The 14,605-nt window shown below is 38.6% G+C and overlaps 1 long non-coding RNA gene across 1 annotated transcript; it reads right to left on the bottom strand.

Annotated features, from left to right (window-relative positions):
* Positions 1-2,303: 2,303 nt before the first annotated feature.
* Positions 2,304-14,341, bottom strand: LOC110674659. The gene is made up of 2 exons (XR_002499074.1): positions 14,257-14,341; positions 2,304-2,740 (listed from the first exon to the last, which is right to left on the bottom strand). It is a non-coding gene; the product is annotated as an uncharacterized LOC110674659 (long non-coding RNA).
* Between the last annotated feature and the right edge of the window lie 264 nt (positions 14,342-14,605).

Genomic DNA, 14,605 nt, shown 5'->3' with positions numbered 1-14,605 from the left:
ACTCAAATTAAATAATTGCATAAGAAGAAGCCAAACCTTATTAAATCGTATATGACTTGACATGTGCCATGTATCGTAGATGCTCAATATTTACAAAATGACGAAAGTTCAACTCTGTGGCTATTTAAAAGCATTTATATTCGAAACATTTTGAGAATTTAAAAAAATCATATTTTTTGTGTTGATAAAAACGGAATAATTTGTTGACGAAATCGGAACGTGACAAAATCGGAGCGTGACAAAATCGGAACGTGATAAAAACGGAACATACCTGTATTCTAAAAATATTGGTGCAAATTTTGAACCCAAAGGATTTTAGAAAACCACCTAACCTAACATCTTCATTCTTCCATTCATTCATCTTCGTTCATTCATCAACTTCTTCATTCTTGGCATTACGTCCTCACTAGGACAAAGCCTGCTTCTCAGCTTAGTATTCAATGAGCACTTACAGAATTATTAACTGAGAGCTATCTTTGCCAAATATGTCATTTCCATTTTCGCATTCGTATATCGTGTGGCAGGTACGACGATACTTTAGGCCCAAGTGTGCCAAGAAAATTTATTTTACAAAAAGATCCTGGACTGAACGACAATCGATAACTTGTGCACGGCTTTGCATTGTAGCCGTGGACTTGAACCACACTTCAATCGCATCGATAGCCGAGCGGTAAGCGTTCGCGCTTGACAATCGCAAGATCCTCGGTTCGATTCTGGCCCGTTACAAGTTTTTAACCATGATATAGTCATTTTTACTGTCGAAATGGTGCCATGGTAAAATTGAACGCACAAAATATTTGAAATAAATGCAAATTTAGTCTGCACAAATCAAGTGGCGGTGTGTATTTAATTTAACCCTCTAATATAGTAATTTAAACTGCAACGCTGTTCTCAGTGTAAGAAGGGCTTCAACCTAACCTAACATATCATGATGCTAAATCGGTGTGTTAGATAAACTTTTGACAAAGTTAGAGAACAGATTGATTACTTACCCCAAATTCCGCTATACGAGGCGGAGAGCGCGAAGCACTAAATGACGCTCGGAAGATAAAGATTGGAACAGGTTTACGTGACCAGGTCGTCCCACTCGCGCTCTCTACCATTTGCACCTTTGCCCCTCTCGGAGGTCGTGTTGTCAAACATCAAGTCCACACTCCACACCAAATGCAGCCCGCGCGCAATCATGAAACCGTTTGTTGTCTTTTGTGGACTTCTCGAAAAACTCTCGATCCTGTCCGGGGCTGGTTCTTATTCTTCGGCTTTACGGACCGGGACTGCTGCGCTTGTGCTCAGGTCCACTTGTTTGCTGCATGGCTCCGGGAGAAGGAGGGATGGCTAAGATGGGATCTGTGTTTGCTCAGGGGGTCTGGGAGACGGGGGTCGAACGCGAGACAACTCCGCCGACGACAGCCGGGCGTCCATCCATTTGGTTGTTGTTATCAACGATTTTCGGTGTATTTGCTTTCTTCGGTTTCGTCATTTACAACCAAATGCTGAATAATCGACAAAGCTACGTCGTACTTGGGGAACCGTCCCATTTTACTCCATAGAACTCAGTACTTCTAGTATACTTCAATTTTGAAGCATTACGCTGTTTGCGGTGGATTTCTATATTTTTTCACCCCATGATCGATGAATTCGTCCACATTGTATCCTTGCTGAAGACTGATAGTTACGTTAGCCGTGAATTACGAAGCCTTTTTTGGAACTTGAAGAACTTGCAGTCAAATAAGATTCATCCTCGCTCCAAATTTACCATGTACAAAACGCTAATAGGACCGGTAGTCCTTTACGGGCATGAAAAGTTCACTATGCTTGAGGGGAGCCTGCAAGCTTTTGAAATTTTCGAAAACCAAGTTTTTTTATTATAAAAATAGATGGAATATTATCTACTTTTATTATTTATCAGTCGAAGAGTCTCTGCTGTGAAGACACGATTCGGTAGAATCCCTCATTTATACTCGCATTTCGTCACTAATGAAGCCTGGCTACGAAGTCAACAAAAAAAATAAATGCACTGTAGTTTGAATTTTGACGACCTTCTGCATAATACGAATGGGCACCATTCGAAAGATGCAGATTTTCAATCGACAATCCCGTGGTGTCCGTTATTGACCGCTCCTGTTTCCACACTCCAAATGCTTCGAGCGCGCCTTGCTTCGCGTTGTTCACACCATACTTCACAAAAGTGGTCACCGTTTTCCAGGCGACGGTTTTCTTCATTGGCAAAAGTTCGAGTTTTCGCGAACGAAAACGGATGTTTGACGGATTCGCTTGAACGCATCGTGAAACTGCCAAAAACATCATATTTAATCATTTATTTTTCGAAGAATTGCAGCTCAGCAAAAACAGAAACCCAAAAACACTTGCCAGTGCAGTTTATTGCCATAATCGTTCTTTTTATTATCATTATTATTCTCCGGCTTGGGGTACTCCTTCTGTATCCCTATTATCTGTGCTGCGATGATAGGTGAAGGATACGTTACGGATCAAATTTCGGGTCGCGTTCTGAGTAGCGTATTTCTTCTTTTGTTGATCTCCGTTTTTGGTTTCGATCCTCGGTTCCGAGGCCATTAAACCGCATAAGTTGTGGTGCATTTTGAAAACAAATCTTCTCGATGCCTGCCGGACGACCTCGTAGCATGGGGGTAATCCTCCTACCAGTGCGCGTCGGGGATGGGATGGAACCGTAGGGCTCCTTATCTATCGCTGCCTATCTTCACAGGTTACGTCCTTTGTTCTGTTGTTAAGATACGACGTAGAAAAAAAACCAAAACAAAAAAATCGATAAACAGGATCCCGTACTCCGAATTACACTTTGCGTCGTAGTACAGGGACTCGAATTTATATTCGTACGGGGCTTGGTCTTGTAAAAAATCTATCAAATCTCACTTAAATTATTATCTCGCCCTAAAAGCCATCGGTAATCAAGTGTTACTGAATAAACGTATGGATTTATGGAACAATGCTACGATGAAGAAAAGATTCTCCTCTAACTATCAGTGGTAAAAGTGTTTATCTTCTTCCAATCATTTGTTTCAAAATAAAAGAGCTACACACTCGGTTACCACTGGGTATCAGGGCAAGATCATAAGTTATGTGAAAAATAATTATATCGAATATCAAATTATTTTTCAGTAATGAACGTATCAGCTTGCAATGGACCGATGCACGAGTTCACGAATTTGACGTTTGAGCGGTGCCGAATTCACTAGTTTCCATGGTCACGTAAATAACACGGCACCGCTCAAACGTCAAATAGTGAACTCATGCATTGATCCATAGGGTGATGTGCTAGTATCCATCATATTTAGCATTTATCATTGAGAACTGCAATTTTCCCAGTATTGCAGTGAATGATTCTGATACAAACCGATGCCAAACAATTCTTTCTCAAAACTGCTTTAGCATTGTACAATAAGATTTTGATAAATCTTGATCTCTTTTCGGAAGTAATGCAAAGACAATGCATCTTGCCGTATTCTCAATCCGTCATATCGTATTCATTTCTGCCGCAATCAGTTTCCAGATTCGTCTCACAAATTGCGGCACACTATGGTTAGTGAGTGGTCAAAACACAACATATCAACGCTATAATAAAATGTTTTACTAGAATATATAGGTCTACGGGCATCTCCCACCATTCCTTCAGCATGATGGAATATAGTAATTCCCTTTAAAATTCATTGATCGTCGGACGGATTGAACTTTGTTTACATTCTCAATTTTAAGCGGTCGTTGAGGAAATTTCATAAAATTTAAAGAATTATTGAACTTTTACAGCGTGTTATTCGAATGAAATCCTTCAGTGAAGCACTACGAAGGTTTTCCATAGTGAAAAGTAAGGCGAAGTAAGTCACACAGGGGAACGGGAAGAAAATTGTATCATAAAGTGGTGTGACTGAACATTTCGTGTTCATCCATGCGATTTCGATGAAAAAGTGCAAAATGGATAATTAGAATGAAGTTATTTAACGAAATACAGTAGTTGCATTGCATTTTTGGTGTACAAATGTACAAACCATAACAGTTTTCATAAAATTACACTTGGAAAATGAATCTATGTTGCAGGTAAGTTGGAATATCCGCTGCAGTGGAACATTTAAAGTTTAATACGACGAATAATAGCGCTTACGACGATGTAGAACGAAACCCTAAACAATTATTGATTATCGCCACCCCTATTTCCTCCCACCTTCACTTCGCTTCCTCTCCTTTCGGGTAGATGATGAAATAGGCTCAACCAATTATGGCAATGGCACAAATCTCCCAAATGGTGGGGAACGTGCCTCTGGAGCCTGCATTCTGATATCTGATACCTGATACACAAAATTTACACTCTTTGTCTACCTGTAAGTAACCTAATCACTACTTACACCGCTCAGTTATGTGGAAACAAAGTGACGTAATCACGAATCTAAACAACACACTACTTGAGTCAACCTTATGCAGCCCACAGACGCTCAGACGATTTGTCTAATATTGACGCCACCCCCAAGATAGTCAAACCGATTTATGTTGATGTAACCGTTTAAACCGACCATCAAAGTTCGTTTCAGCAACACTTCATTACTTGGCATAGTTCAAATGATCTCGACAAGTTTAGTGGCTATGTGATTATCATTTCTTCGAATTCTGTGGCTGTTGATATTTCTACAATTTTTGGTCAATAATAACAGAATAGCAGAAGTTTCAAACTTTGAGTGCTGGAAGAAATGGATATTGATGAGGAATCCCACTTCAAATCCGCACGAAGTATTCCGGAAAAACTTTTATGACGGGTCCCTGCCCAGACCTATTCTGAACAGTCATATCGATATGGGAATGGCTATGAGAATTGTAAAAACATTATATCCAGAATCTTTAAGTGGTTTCCTCTAGTTATTCTACTTTGGCGTTTTTTCCAGTGGTTACTAGGGATTCCACCAGAAATTTATGAGATTCTACTAAGAATTTTATCAATAATTCCTCTAGAAATTTATCTACAGATTCAACCAGAAATTCCTCCAAGCAAACCTTCACGAATTCATCCAGGCAATGCTCCAAAGATTCTCTCAAGGGTGCATCTACAAGTTATTAAGTTTTTTTTTTCAACTGATACCTTCAAAGATCAATCCAAAAAAATCTTAAGTGATTTCTTCAGTATATCCTTAGGGCTTACTCCAAGGCTGCCCCCAAGAATTCCTACAGATATTTGTATAACAATTTCTTTAAAGATTCCTTCAAGAGTTCCTTTAGGAGATAATTCCAAAGATTGCATCATGCATTACTTCTGGAATCACATCAAGAATTCATCTAAGAAACTATTCCAGGGATTCCTCAAAAAAAAAAATCGTCATCAGAATTTCCCTCCAGGAATTTCACCAAAACATTTCCAGGGCTTCCTCTCAGGATTCCTCCCTGGATTCCACCAGGAGCTCCATCATAAATTCCACCATGAATGTTTTCAGAGATTTTTTTACAGCAAATGTTTGTCTAGTGAAGCTGAAGATTCTTTCAGGATTTTTGTTATGCGATTCCACCAAAAATTTCTCCAAAAACTGCTAACATAAAATTACTACAGGAATTCCATTAAAAAATCACTTTGTATTTCCACTTATCTTCCAGTGATTCTTATAGTGTTTTGCCTAGGAATTACTCCACAGATTCCTCCAGCTAATCCTTCAGAGATTAATCCAAACATTCTTCCAGGAATTGCTTCAGGAGTTCCTACACGATTTTCTCTAGAAATTCCTTCAGAAATTCGTACAAAAATATCTGTAAAGATTGACTCTAGGCACTCTTACAGTGACTCCACTCAGAATTTCTGTTCATCAAGGTGTTCAGTGTTCATCAAGGAATTCCTCCAGAGAATTCCTACAAGGTTTCCACCAGGGAGTCTTCAAGGATTCCACAAGAAATACTGCATCAAATCTTCCTCCACAGGATTCCACCAGGAATTCCTTTAGGGATCCCGCACGCATTTTTTTGAGAAATACCGAAAGTCATCCGCCAGCGATTCTTCTAGTGGATCATAAAATAATCATTTATTAATTCGTCCAATGTTTCCTTCAAAGATTCCTTCTGGAATCCCTGAAGCGACCCTAAGAAGCATTCGTCTTAATATTTCTTCAGGAATTACTTCAAGAATCTACCAGAAATTCTTTTGAGGATTCCTTAAAATAATTATTCCATCAATTTCTCCAGGAATTCCTTTGCAGGATTCATGAAAGATTCTCTCTCGGAAATATTGGTGTTCTTCTAAAAAAAATCTGGTGAACTTTTTGAATTTGTTTTTTTTTTCGTTATTTTTCTGGAGAAATTTCTTTTAAGCCTTTTAAGACTGATATCGCTACCAGCCAGCTCCTCTCTTTCATTTCATGTCTGGGTACATATATTTACAATATTATCCGCTATGAGTTACCGCTACAACTCTTACCCACAAACACCTCAACTGCAGGATGTGTGATGTACTTGATCTCCAACACTCCTCCTCATCACACACCGCACATCTGCCACCGAGCTCTTCCTGTTCTCTTAGCTCCCTCTGGCACCGAGCTCCTCCAGCTGCCGAACTCCTCCTAGCCTCCAGCTCCTCCTGGTCAGCTGCCATCATCCTTTTGGTCAACCGCACCGTCCTCCAAGCTCCTCTTGAATTCTGAGTTTCTCCAGCTCTTCCGAGTTCGCCCTCTCCGATCAGCCAGCATTCGCATCTTCAACCTCGTTCTCAGCATCTTGGTCTCCAACTCTTGGGCACATTGTCCAAGCCACCTTCAGTCCAGACTCTACCTCCTCAGTGAGATTCTGCCTCCTCGTCCGGGCCATGTCTCATCGTCCAGGCGCTTCCTCGTGGTCTCTCATTGAAGCCACCTCAGCGTCCTCCAGGCGTTCCTGGGCGCATAACCTGTTGAAAACAATAAATTACAAAACAACCATGAGGCTACTGCTCCATAGCGGAGGCTACTAACTAATATAGCTACCAGCCAGCACCTCTCCTTTATTCCATGTCTGGGTATCAACATATTCGTATTTACAATCTATTTCGACTACCTCTACAATTCTTACCCAAGACATCTCCACTGCAGGGTGTGTGATGTACCTGCTCTTCAACACTCCTCCTTATCACACAACCTTCAAACCGCATATCTGCCACCGAGTTCCATCTGTCCTTTAAGCTCCTTCTGGCACCGAGCTCCTTCTAGCTTACGAACTCCTCCTAGATCTTCTTCCAGCCAGCTGCATCATCGTCCTCTTGGTATTCCCAGTATCAACCCTGGACGAATCCTTGTTAAAATTTATCAAAAAACTGTCCTCTTGAACTCCTTATACAGAAATTTCTTGAGGACTCCACGCATAATCTCTAGAGGAATAACAGATGCAATCTCTGAAGGAAAGAACCTCTGTAGGAACTCCAGGTGACAAGTCTGAAGGAGCTCTTGATGGAATCCCAAGAAGAACTTCTAATGTCATCCCAGGAGGAACTCCTAATGGAATCCCTGGAGCAACTCCAAGATGAACTCTTTAATGAATTCCTAATTAAACCCCTGTGGCAACTCTTGATGAAATCTCTGGAGGAACTCCTTATGAAATCTTTAGAAGAACTACAGCTGTAGACTTAGAGAAACTCCTGATGGAATCCCTAGAAAAACTCTTGATAGAATCCCTGGAGGAATTCCAGGTAGAACCTTTAAAGGAACTACTAATGGAATTCCTTGAAGAATCCCTGATGAAATCCATCAAATGATGTAATGTAATCCTCAGAAGAACTCCTGATGTAATCCATTGAAGAACATCTCTTCAGAATCTCCTGTAAAAAATTCCTGGAGGAATTCATGATAAAATTTCTGAAGGAACTTCTGTTGGAATCCATTGATGTACTCCTAATTAAATCCCTGAAATAAATCCTGATGCAGTTTCTTGAAGATCTTCGGATATAATCTCTGGAGGAAATCCAGGTGGAATCTCTAGAAGAACTCCTGATGGAATCCTCAGAAGAACTCCTGATGGAATCCTTAGCGGTACTCCTGATGGAAACCTTATAGCACGAACTTATAGGGAGTCCTCATGAAATCCCTGAAGGAAATCCTGATGAAATTACCAATAGAACTCCGGATGAAATCCCTAGAGGTACGTCTGATGAAATCTCTATAGGAACTCCTGATAAAATCCCTGGAAGAACTCATGATGTAATTTATAGAGGTACGCCTGATGGAATACCAATAACGAACTCCTGATGAAATCCATGGAGGAATTCTTGATGGAATCAGTAGAGAAACTCCTGATGGAATCCCTAGAGGAACTTCTGATAGAACTCCTAGAGGAATTCCAGGTGAAACTTCTAAAGGAACTCCTGATGGAATCCCTACGCAAACTGACAAGATTTCTGAAGGTACGCTCGATGAAATCTCTTGAGAAAATTCTTATTAAATGCCCAAAATAAATCCACAAGCAATTTCTTGAGGAAAACATGATATAATCTCTGAAAGAAATCCAGGTGGAATCTCTGAAGAAACTTCTGGTGGAATCTCTCGAAGAACTGTTGATGAAATCCCCAGAAGAACTCCTGATGGAATCTCTAGAGGTACTCCTGATGGAAACCTTATGGGCACTCCTCATGGAATCCCTGAAGGAAGCTCTGATGAAATCTCCATAAGAACTCCGGATCGAATCCCAAGAGCTAGCTTGACGAAATCCCTATAGAAACTTCTTGTGGAATGCCTGGAGTAACTCCTCATGAAATCCCTAGAGGAATTTATGCTAAGGTTCCAGATGGAACTCTTAATGTAATCCCTAGAGGTAAGCCTAATGGAATGCCTATAGGAACTCTTGGTGGATTCCATGGAGGAAGTCCTGATAGAATCCTTGGATGAATTCCTGAAAATATTCATGATGACATCATTGGAGAATTTCCTGATAGAATCCCTAGAGGTACTTCTGATAGAATTTCTGAACGAATTCTAGGTGAAATCTCTGCAGAAACTCCTGATGGAATTCCTAGAGCAACTTTTGAGAATCCCCTGGAGGAATTCCAGATGGAATCAAAAATAACTGCTTTTGAAAATGCAAGCTGAACTCCTGATGTAATCTCTAAAGGGCTTCCAGGTGGAATTTCTGAAGGAACTTCCTGGTAGAACTCCAGATGAAATTCTTGAAGGAACTCTTGATGGAATCCCTAGAGGAACTTCCGATGGAATGCCTAGAGGGACTTATGATGGAATTCCTGAAAGTACTCCTGGTGGAATTCTTAGTAGAACTTTTGATGGAATCCTTCGTAGAATTCACGTTAGAATGTTTAGAAGTACCCCTGATGGAATCTCTGGACGAATTAATGATTAAATCACTAGAACGATCCTCATCCCTAGAGAAACTACTAATGGAATCCCTGTAGGAACTCTGATGGAATATCTGGAGGAACTTTTGATGGAATCCTTGCAAAAACTTCTGATAGAAACATTTAAGTTCTCCTAAAGATCTTCTAAAGGATTCCCTAGAGGATCTGATGGATTCCTTTGAGGTACTTTGAAATTTGGAGATATTCCTAAAGGAATACTTACAGGAATTCCTAAAAGAATCCTTACAGGAAAATCTAAAGGAATCTTTACAAGAGTTCATAAAGGATTCCTTACAGAAATTGCTAGTAATCTTTACAGAAATCCTTCTAGGAATTCCTAAAGGAATGTTTGCAGGAATTTCTAAAGGAATCCTGGCAGGAATTGCTCAAGTAATCCGTACAATAATTCCTTAAAGAATATGTACTGGAATTCCTAAAGAAATCATTAGATGAATTCTTAAAGGAATCCTTAGAATAATTTCTAAATGGATCTTTAGAGGAATTTTTAAAAGAATCCTCACAGGAATTCCTAATGGGTCCTTAAAAGAATTCCTAAAGAAATCTTTACAGAAATTCCTAAAGGAATCCTTAAAGAAATTACTTAAGAAATCTTTACAGGAATTCCCAAAGGAATTTTTAGAAGAATTTTCAAAGGAATTGTAGAGGATATTAGGAATCCTTATAGGAATTCCTAAAGAAATCCTCATAGCAATTCCCAAAAGAATCCTTACACTGCGGAACACGTTTTTGTCTCAAGCACCAAAATACCGCTATTCACTCAATTAAGGGTTGTTGAATCCATTGCACATTGGTCCCAAAGCCATATCTAGGAAAACAAAAACAATTGCGCCTAAACCGTCAATTTTAGATATATGGTGTCTTCGGCAAAGTTTCTCCATATTATTCAGACATTTTTTTCAGAGATGTGAAATTAGGGTGGCCCACATGGTTTACGAGATCAGCACATAAACTTTTTTGCTGACGCATTTAGGACTACACAATGTTCTACAATATTTTAGAACAATCGATTTGGAGCAACTTTGCCGAAGAACCCAAATTTCTATCTCTTACAGTTCGCGAGTTATGATTTTTTTTTAACAAAAATGTTAGGGTGGTACTGAAAAATCAGTTTTTTCTTGATAACTTTTCATACGATAATTTCTCGCAAAAACCGTTGTTCCGAGCACTTTTAGAACTTTTGATTGCGCAACTTTTTGCCAAAGAAAATACTGTTCCATCTCTTATGGTTACAGAGTTATAAGAAATTTTCTTCGAAAAAATGGTTGTTTTCAAATGCCGATATCTCCAAAAGGCGCAAACGGATTTTCAGTCTTTTGTCGGCATTAGAAAGATAATCTTTTTCTCTGTTTATGGTGAAAAAACTGTGAGGACGTTTTTTGTTTTAAAAGATTGACAAAATTTTGAAAATAATATGTTTTTTAACCGAAAATTGTCCATAACTTGAAAAATATTCGAGATAGCTCTTTGATGCCTTTAGCAAAAATGTGCAAAATTGAAAGTTCTGAAAGTGCTTCATACAAAGCATTCATGAAAAATCAACGCTCTAAGATATATTCACCATAAACCGAATTTTATATAGTAAAGAAAGCGAAAAAAAGAGATATTTGCTGGACAATCGAAATAACTGTATGTAAAGTCATTTAAAATTGAATACACATGTATTTATATCGATCATAGTAAGCGGAATCTAAGGAGTTGAAAAAAGGAAAATTATTTGTTGAAGCAGTTTTTAAGTGATCAAGGCCCACCTTCTGGTTCGTTACCTTAGACAGATATTTGGGATTTATATCTGGCTCTTGTTCAAGATTCATGCATTCTTCAACAGGCGAATGCTGCCCTGACTTATTCGTTGTGGCAGATTTATTGGATTTGATTGAATTGAATGGGATAAGTTGGATGCCCAGATAGAATAATTGCAGATACTTCTATATTTATATGGGAGGATATCACGGGAAGTAAGGTTTTGGTAATTTGAAAGAATTCTTCAAAGTATACGTTTTGTTATCGTTTAGGGATGATAATATAATTAACGGGACCGGTATCGAACGCATGACCTTCTGTTTAGTAAGCCGAAGCGGTAGCAATTTATAACCAACCACGGCATAAATTAGCTGGACAAACAATATGTCGCGTGAAATAACAAGACTTCGTTTATGGATTAATGTTCCATGGATCACTGTTAAAACTGCTTCAGCAACTAAATTTCCCTAACTCCTTAGATTTTGCTTATTGTGATCGATCTTATTTCATTACATATATATTCAATTTTAAATGACTTTACATACAGTTATTCCGGTTGTTCCAGCAAATATCTCTTTTTTCGCTTTCTTTATGATATAAAATTCGGTTTATGGTGAATATATCTTAAAGCGATAATTTTTCATGAAACAAAGTATTCACACTAAAGCACTTTCAGAACTTTCAATTATGCACATTTTTGCTGAAGGCACCAAAGAGCTATCTCGAATATTTTTCAAGTTATGGACAATTTTCGGTTAAGAAACATATTATTTTCAAAATTTTGTCAATCTTTTCAACCAAAAAACGTCCTCACAGTTTTAAACAGAGAAAGAGAAAATCTTTCTAATGCCGATAAAAGATTGAAAATCCGTTTGCGCCTTTCGGAGATATCGGCATTTGAAAACAACCATTTTTTCGAAGAAAATTTTTGATAACTCTGTAACCATAAGAGATAGAACAGTAGTTTTTTCGGCAAAAAGTTGCGCAATCAAAAGTTCTAAAAGTGCTCGGAATAAAGTTTTTGCGAGAAATTATCGCATGAAAAGTTATCAAGAAAAAACTGATTTTTCAGTACCACCCTAACATTTTTGTTAAAAAAAAAACATAACTCGCGAACCATAAGAGATAGAAACTTGGGTTCTTCGGCAAAGTTGCTCCAAATCGATTTTTCTAAAACATTGTAGAATATTGTGTAGTCCTAAATGCGTCAGCAAAAAAGTTTATGTGCTGATCTCGTAAACCATATGGGCCACCCTAATTTCACATCTCTGGAAAAAAATGTCTGAGAAATATGGAGAAACTTTGCCGAAGACACCATATATCTAAAATTGACGGTTTAGGCGCAATCGTTTTTGTTTTCCTAGATATGGCTTTGGGACCAATGTGCATTGCCGTTTCCAGAAATATCATAGCACGTCTAGTTTTAGAGATATTGGCTGTTGAAAATGCATAAAATGACTATTTGAGCCAACTTGCATGCAAGTTTGCCAGCTTGTATGGCAATTGATTTGCTTAATTTGCCATAGAATTCAAACTTAATCTTTATAACAATACTTATCGGCAAACTTTCTAATACTTTCGATGCGGAAAAATTATTTTTTGATGGTTCTAAAAATTATTGTATTTTCTCATATAAGAGAAACGAAGAATTTTATATGGAGACAGAAAACATGTCGAAAAAATCGGTTTAATTTAAATTTAATCGCACAATTTCAACCAAATTTATTCCAAAATGAAAGTTTAAGTGCAAAATAGCATGCTCAGTGGTTTTGATCAAAAAAATGTACGATACGATACTTTGGCGACCTGTAGCTAAAAATTGTGACGTGCTGGAACATTTCTGAAAATGGCATCAGATTCAGCAAACACAAATCTACTCGAGATACATATTTTGATCCTTGAGACACGCAAAAATGTCATTTTTGTTACGCAGTGTTATAGGAATTCCTAAAGCAATCCTTTCATGAAAATCTAAAGGAATCCTTGCAGGAATTCCCAAAGGAATCCTTGCTGGAATTCCTAACGGAATCCTTGCCGAAATCTTGAAGGAACCCTTACTGGAATTCCCAAAAGAATCTTCACAGAAATTTCCAAAGGAATCCTTATAGGAATTCCCAAAGGAATCCTTACAAGAATACCCAAAGAAATTTTTACAGGGATTCTTACAGGAATTCCTAGAGGAATCCTTACAGAAATTCTTAAAATAATCCTTATAGGGATTTCTAAAGGAATCGTTGCAGAAATTACCAAAAAAATCCTTAAATGAATTCCCATCCTTACAGGAATTTCCATAGGAATCCTTGCAGAAATTCCCAAAGGAATTCTTACAGGAATTCCCAAAGAAATCCTTACAGGAATCCTTAAAAATATTCCCAAAGGAATCGTTGAAGGAATTCCCAAAAGAATCCTCACAGGAATTCCGAAAGGAATCCTTACAAAAATCCCCAAAGGAATCCTTACAGGAATCCCCAAAGGAATTCTCACAGGAATTCTTAGAGGAATCCTTACAGGAATTCCCAAAGGAATCCTTATAGGGATTTCTAAAGGAATCCTTGCAGGAATTCCCAAAGAAATCCTTGAAGGAATTCCAAAAGGAATCCTTGCAGGAATTCCCAAAGGAATGCTTAAGGAAATCCTGTGAAGATTCCTTTGGGAATTTCTAAAGCAATCCTTACAGGAATTCCTAAAGGAATCCTTACAGGAATTCCTGAAGGAATCCTTACAGGAACTCCCAAAAGAATCCTTACAGGAATTCGCAAAGGAATCCTTACAGGAATTCCCAAAGGAATCCTTACAGGAATCCCCAAAGGAATCCTTACAGGAATTCCCAAAGGAATCCTTACTCCTCCCTAAAGGAATCCTTACAGGAATTCTCAAAGAAATCCTTGCAGGAAATGATACAAAATCGGAATTTTTGGACGCGTGCTGCTTGCATGTAAAGTTGCGAGGATGCACACGAAGAAGAAATGTTAAAATGTAGATATATTTCAATGTAAACTTAGAGGTCTTAATACTTCTCCACTTTTTCTCTGAACTGTGTGAAAGGTACTTAAGTCAGTTTGAAAATCTAATCGAGATTTGATAGTTTTTTTATCAATTTGATGTGAACATACTGCCCTGTACCGATATGAATTTGACTCACTGTATGTGTCTGGCTGAAAAGAGGCAAACAAGAAGAAGCTCACCAGTGCGATCGAGTGCGTAGATTGTGGGATGCTGGGCAAGGCAATTGTATTGGGGCAGGCCGGTGAAGCGATGATGATGATGACGAGGTCGACGTTGCAGTTGTGCTTTTGGTTGCCAGGGCTCTGACACCACAAAAGTACGACGACTAAGACGACGAACAACAAGAAGAGCGACCAAAGAAGCACATCACAAGATCCTGCCAAGCCAAGCAGCCAGGCGAAGGGATGAGGAGAGTGAACGGCCGTAAAGACGCTGATGACGACGACGACCACGACTGTGTGCAAAGAGGATCGGACGATAAGAATAATGGAAAGAAGGCAAATATAAACATGATATTTGATTTTTAAG

Source organism: Aedes aegypti, chromosome 1 (genome assembly GCF_002204515.2).
Source record: "Aedes aegypti strain LVP_AGWG chromosome 1, AaegL5.0 Primary Assembly, whole genome shotgun sequence".
Classification (NCBI taxonomy): domain Eukaryota; kingdom Metazoa; phylum Arthropoda; class Insecta; order Diptera; family Culicidae; genus Aedes; species Aedes aegypti.
This window is presented reverse-complemented; position numbering and strand designations above follow the sequence as displayed.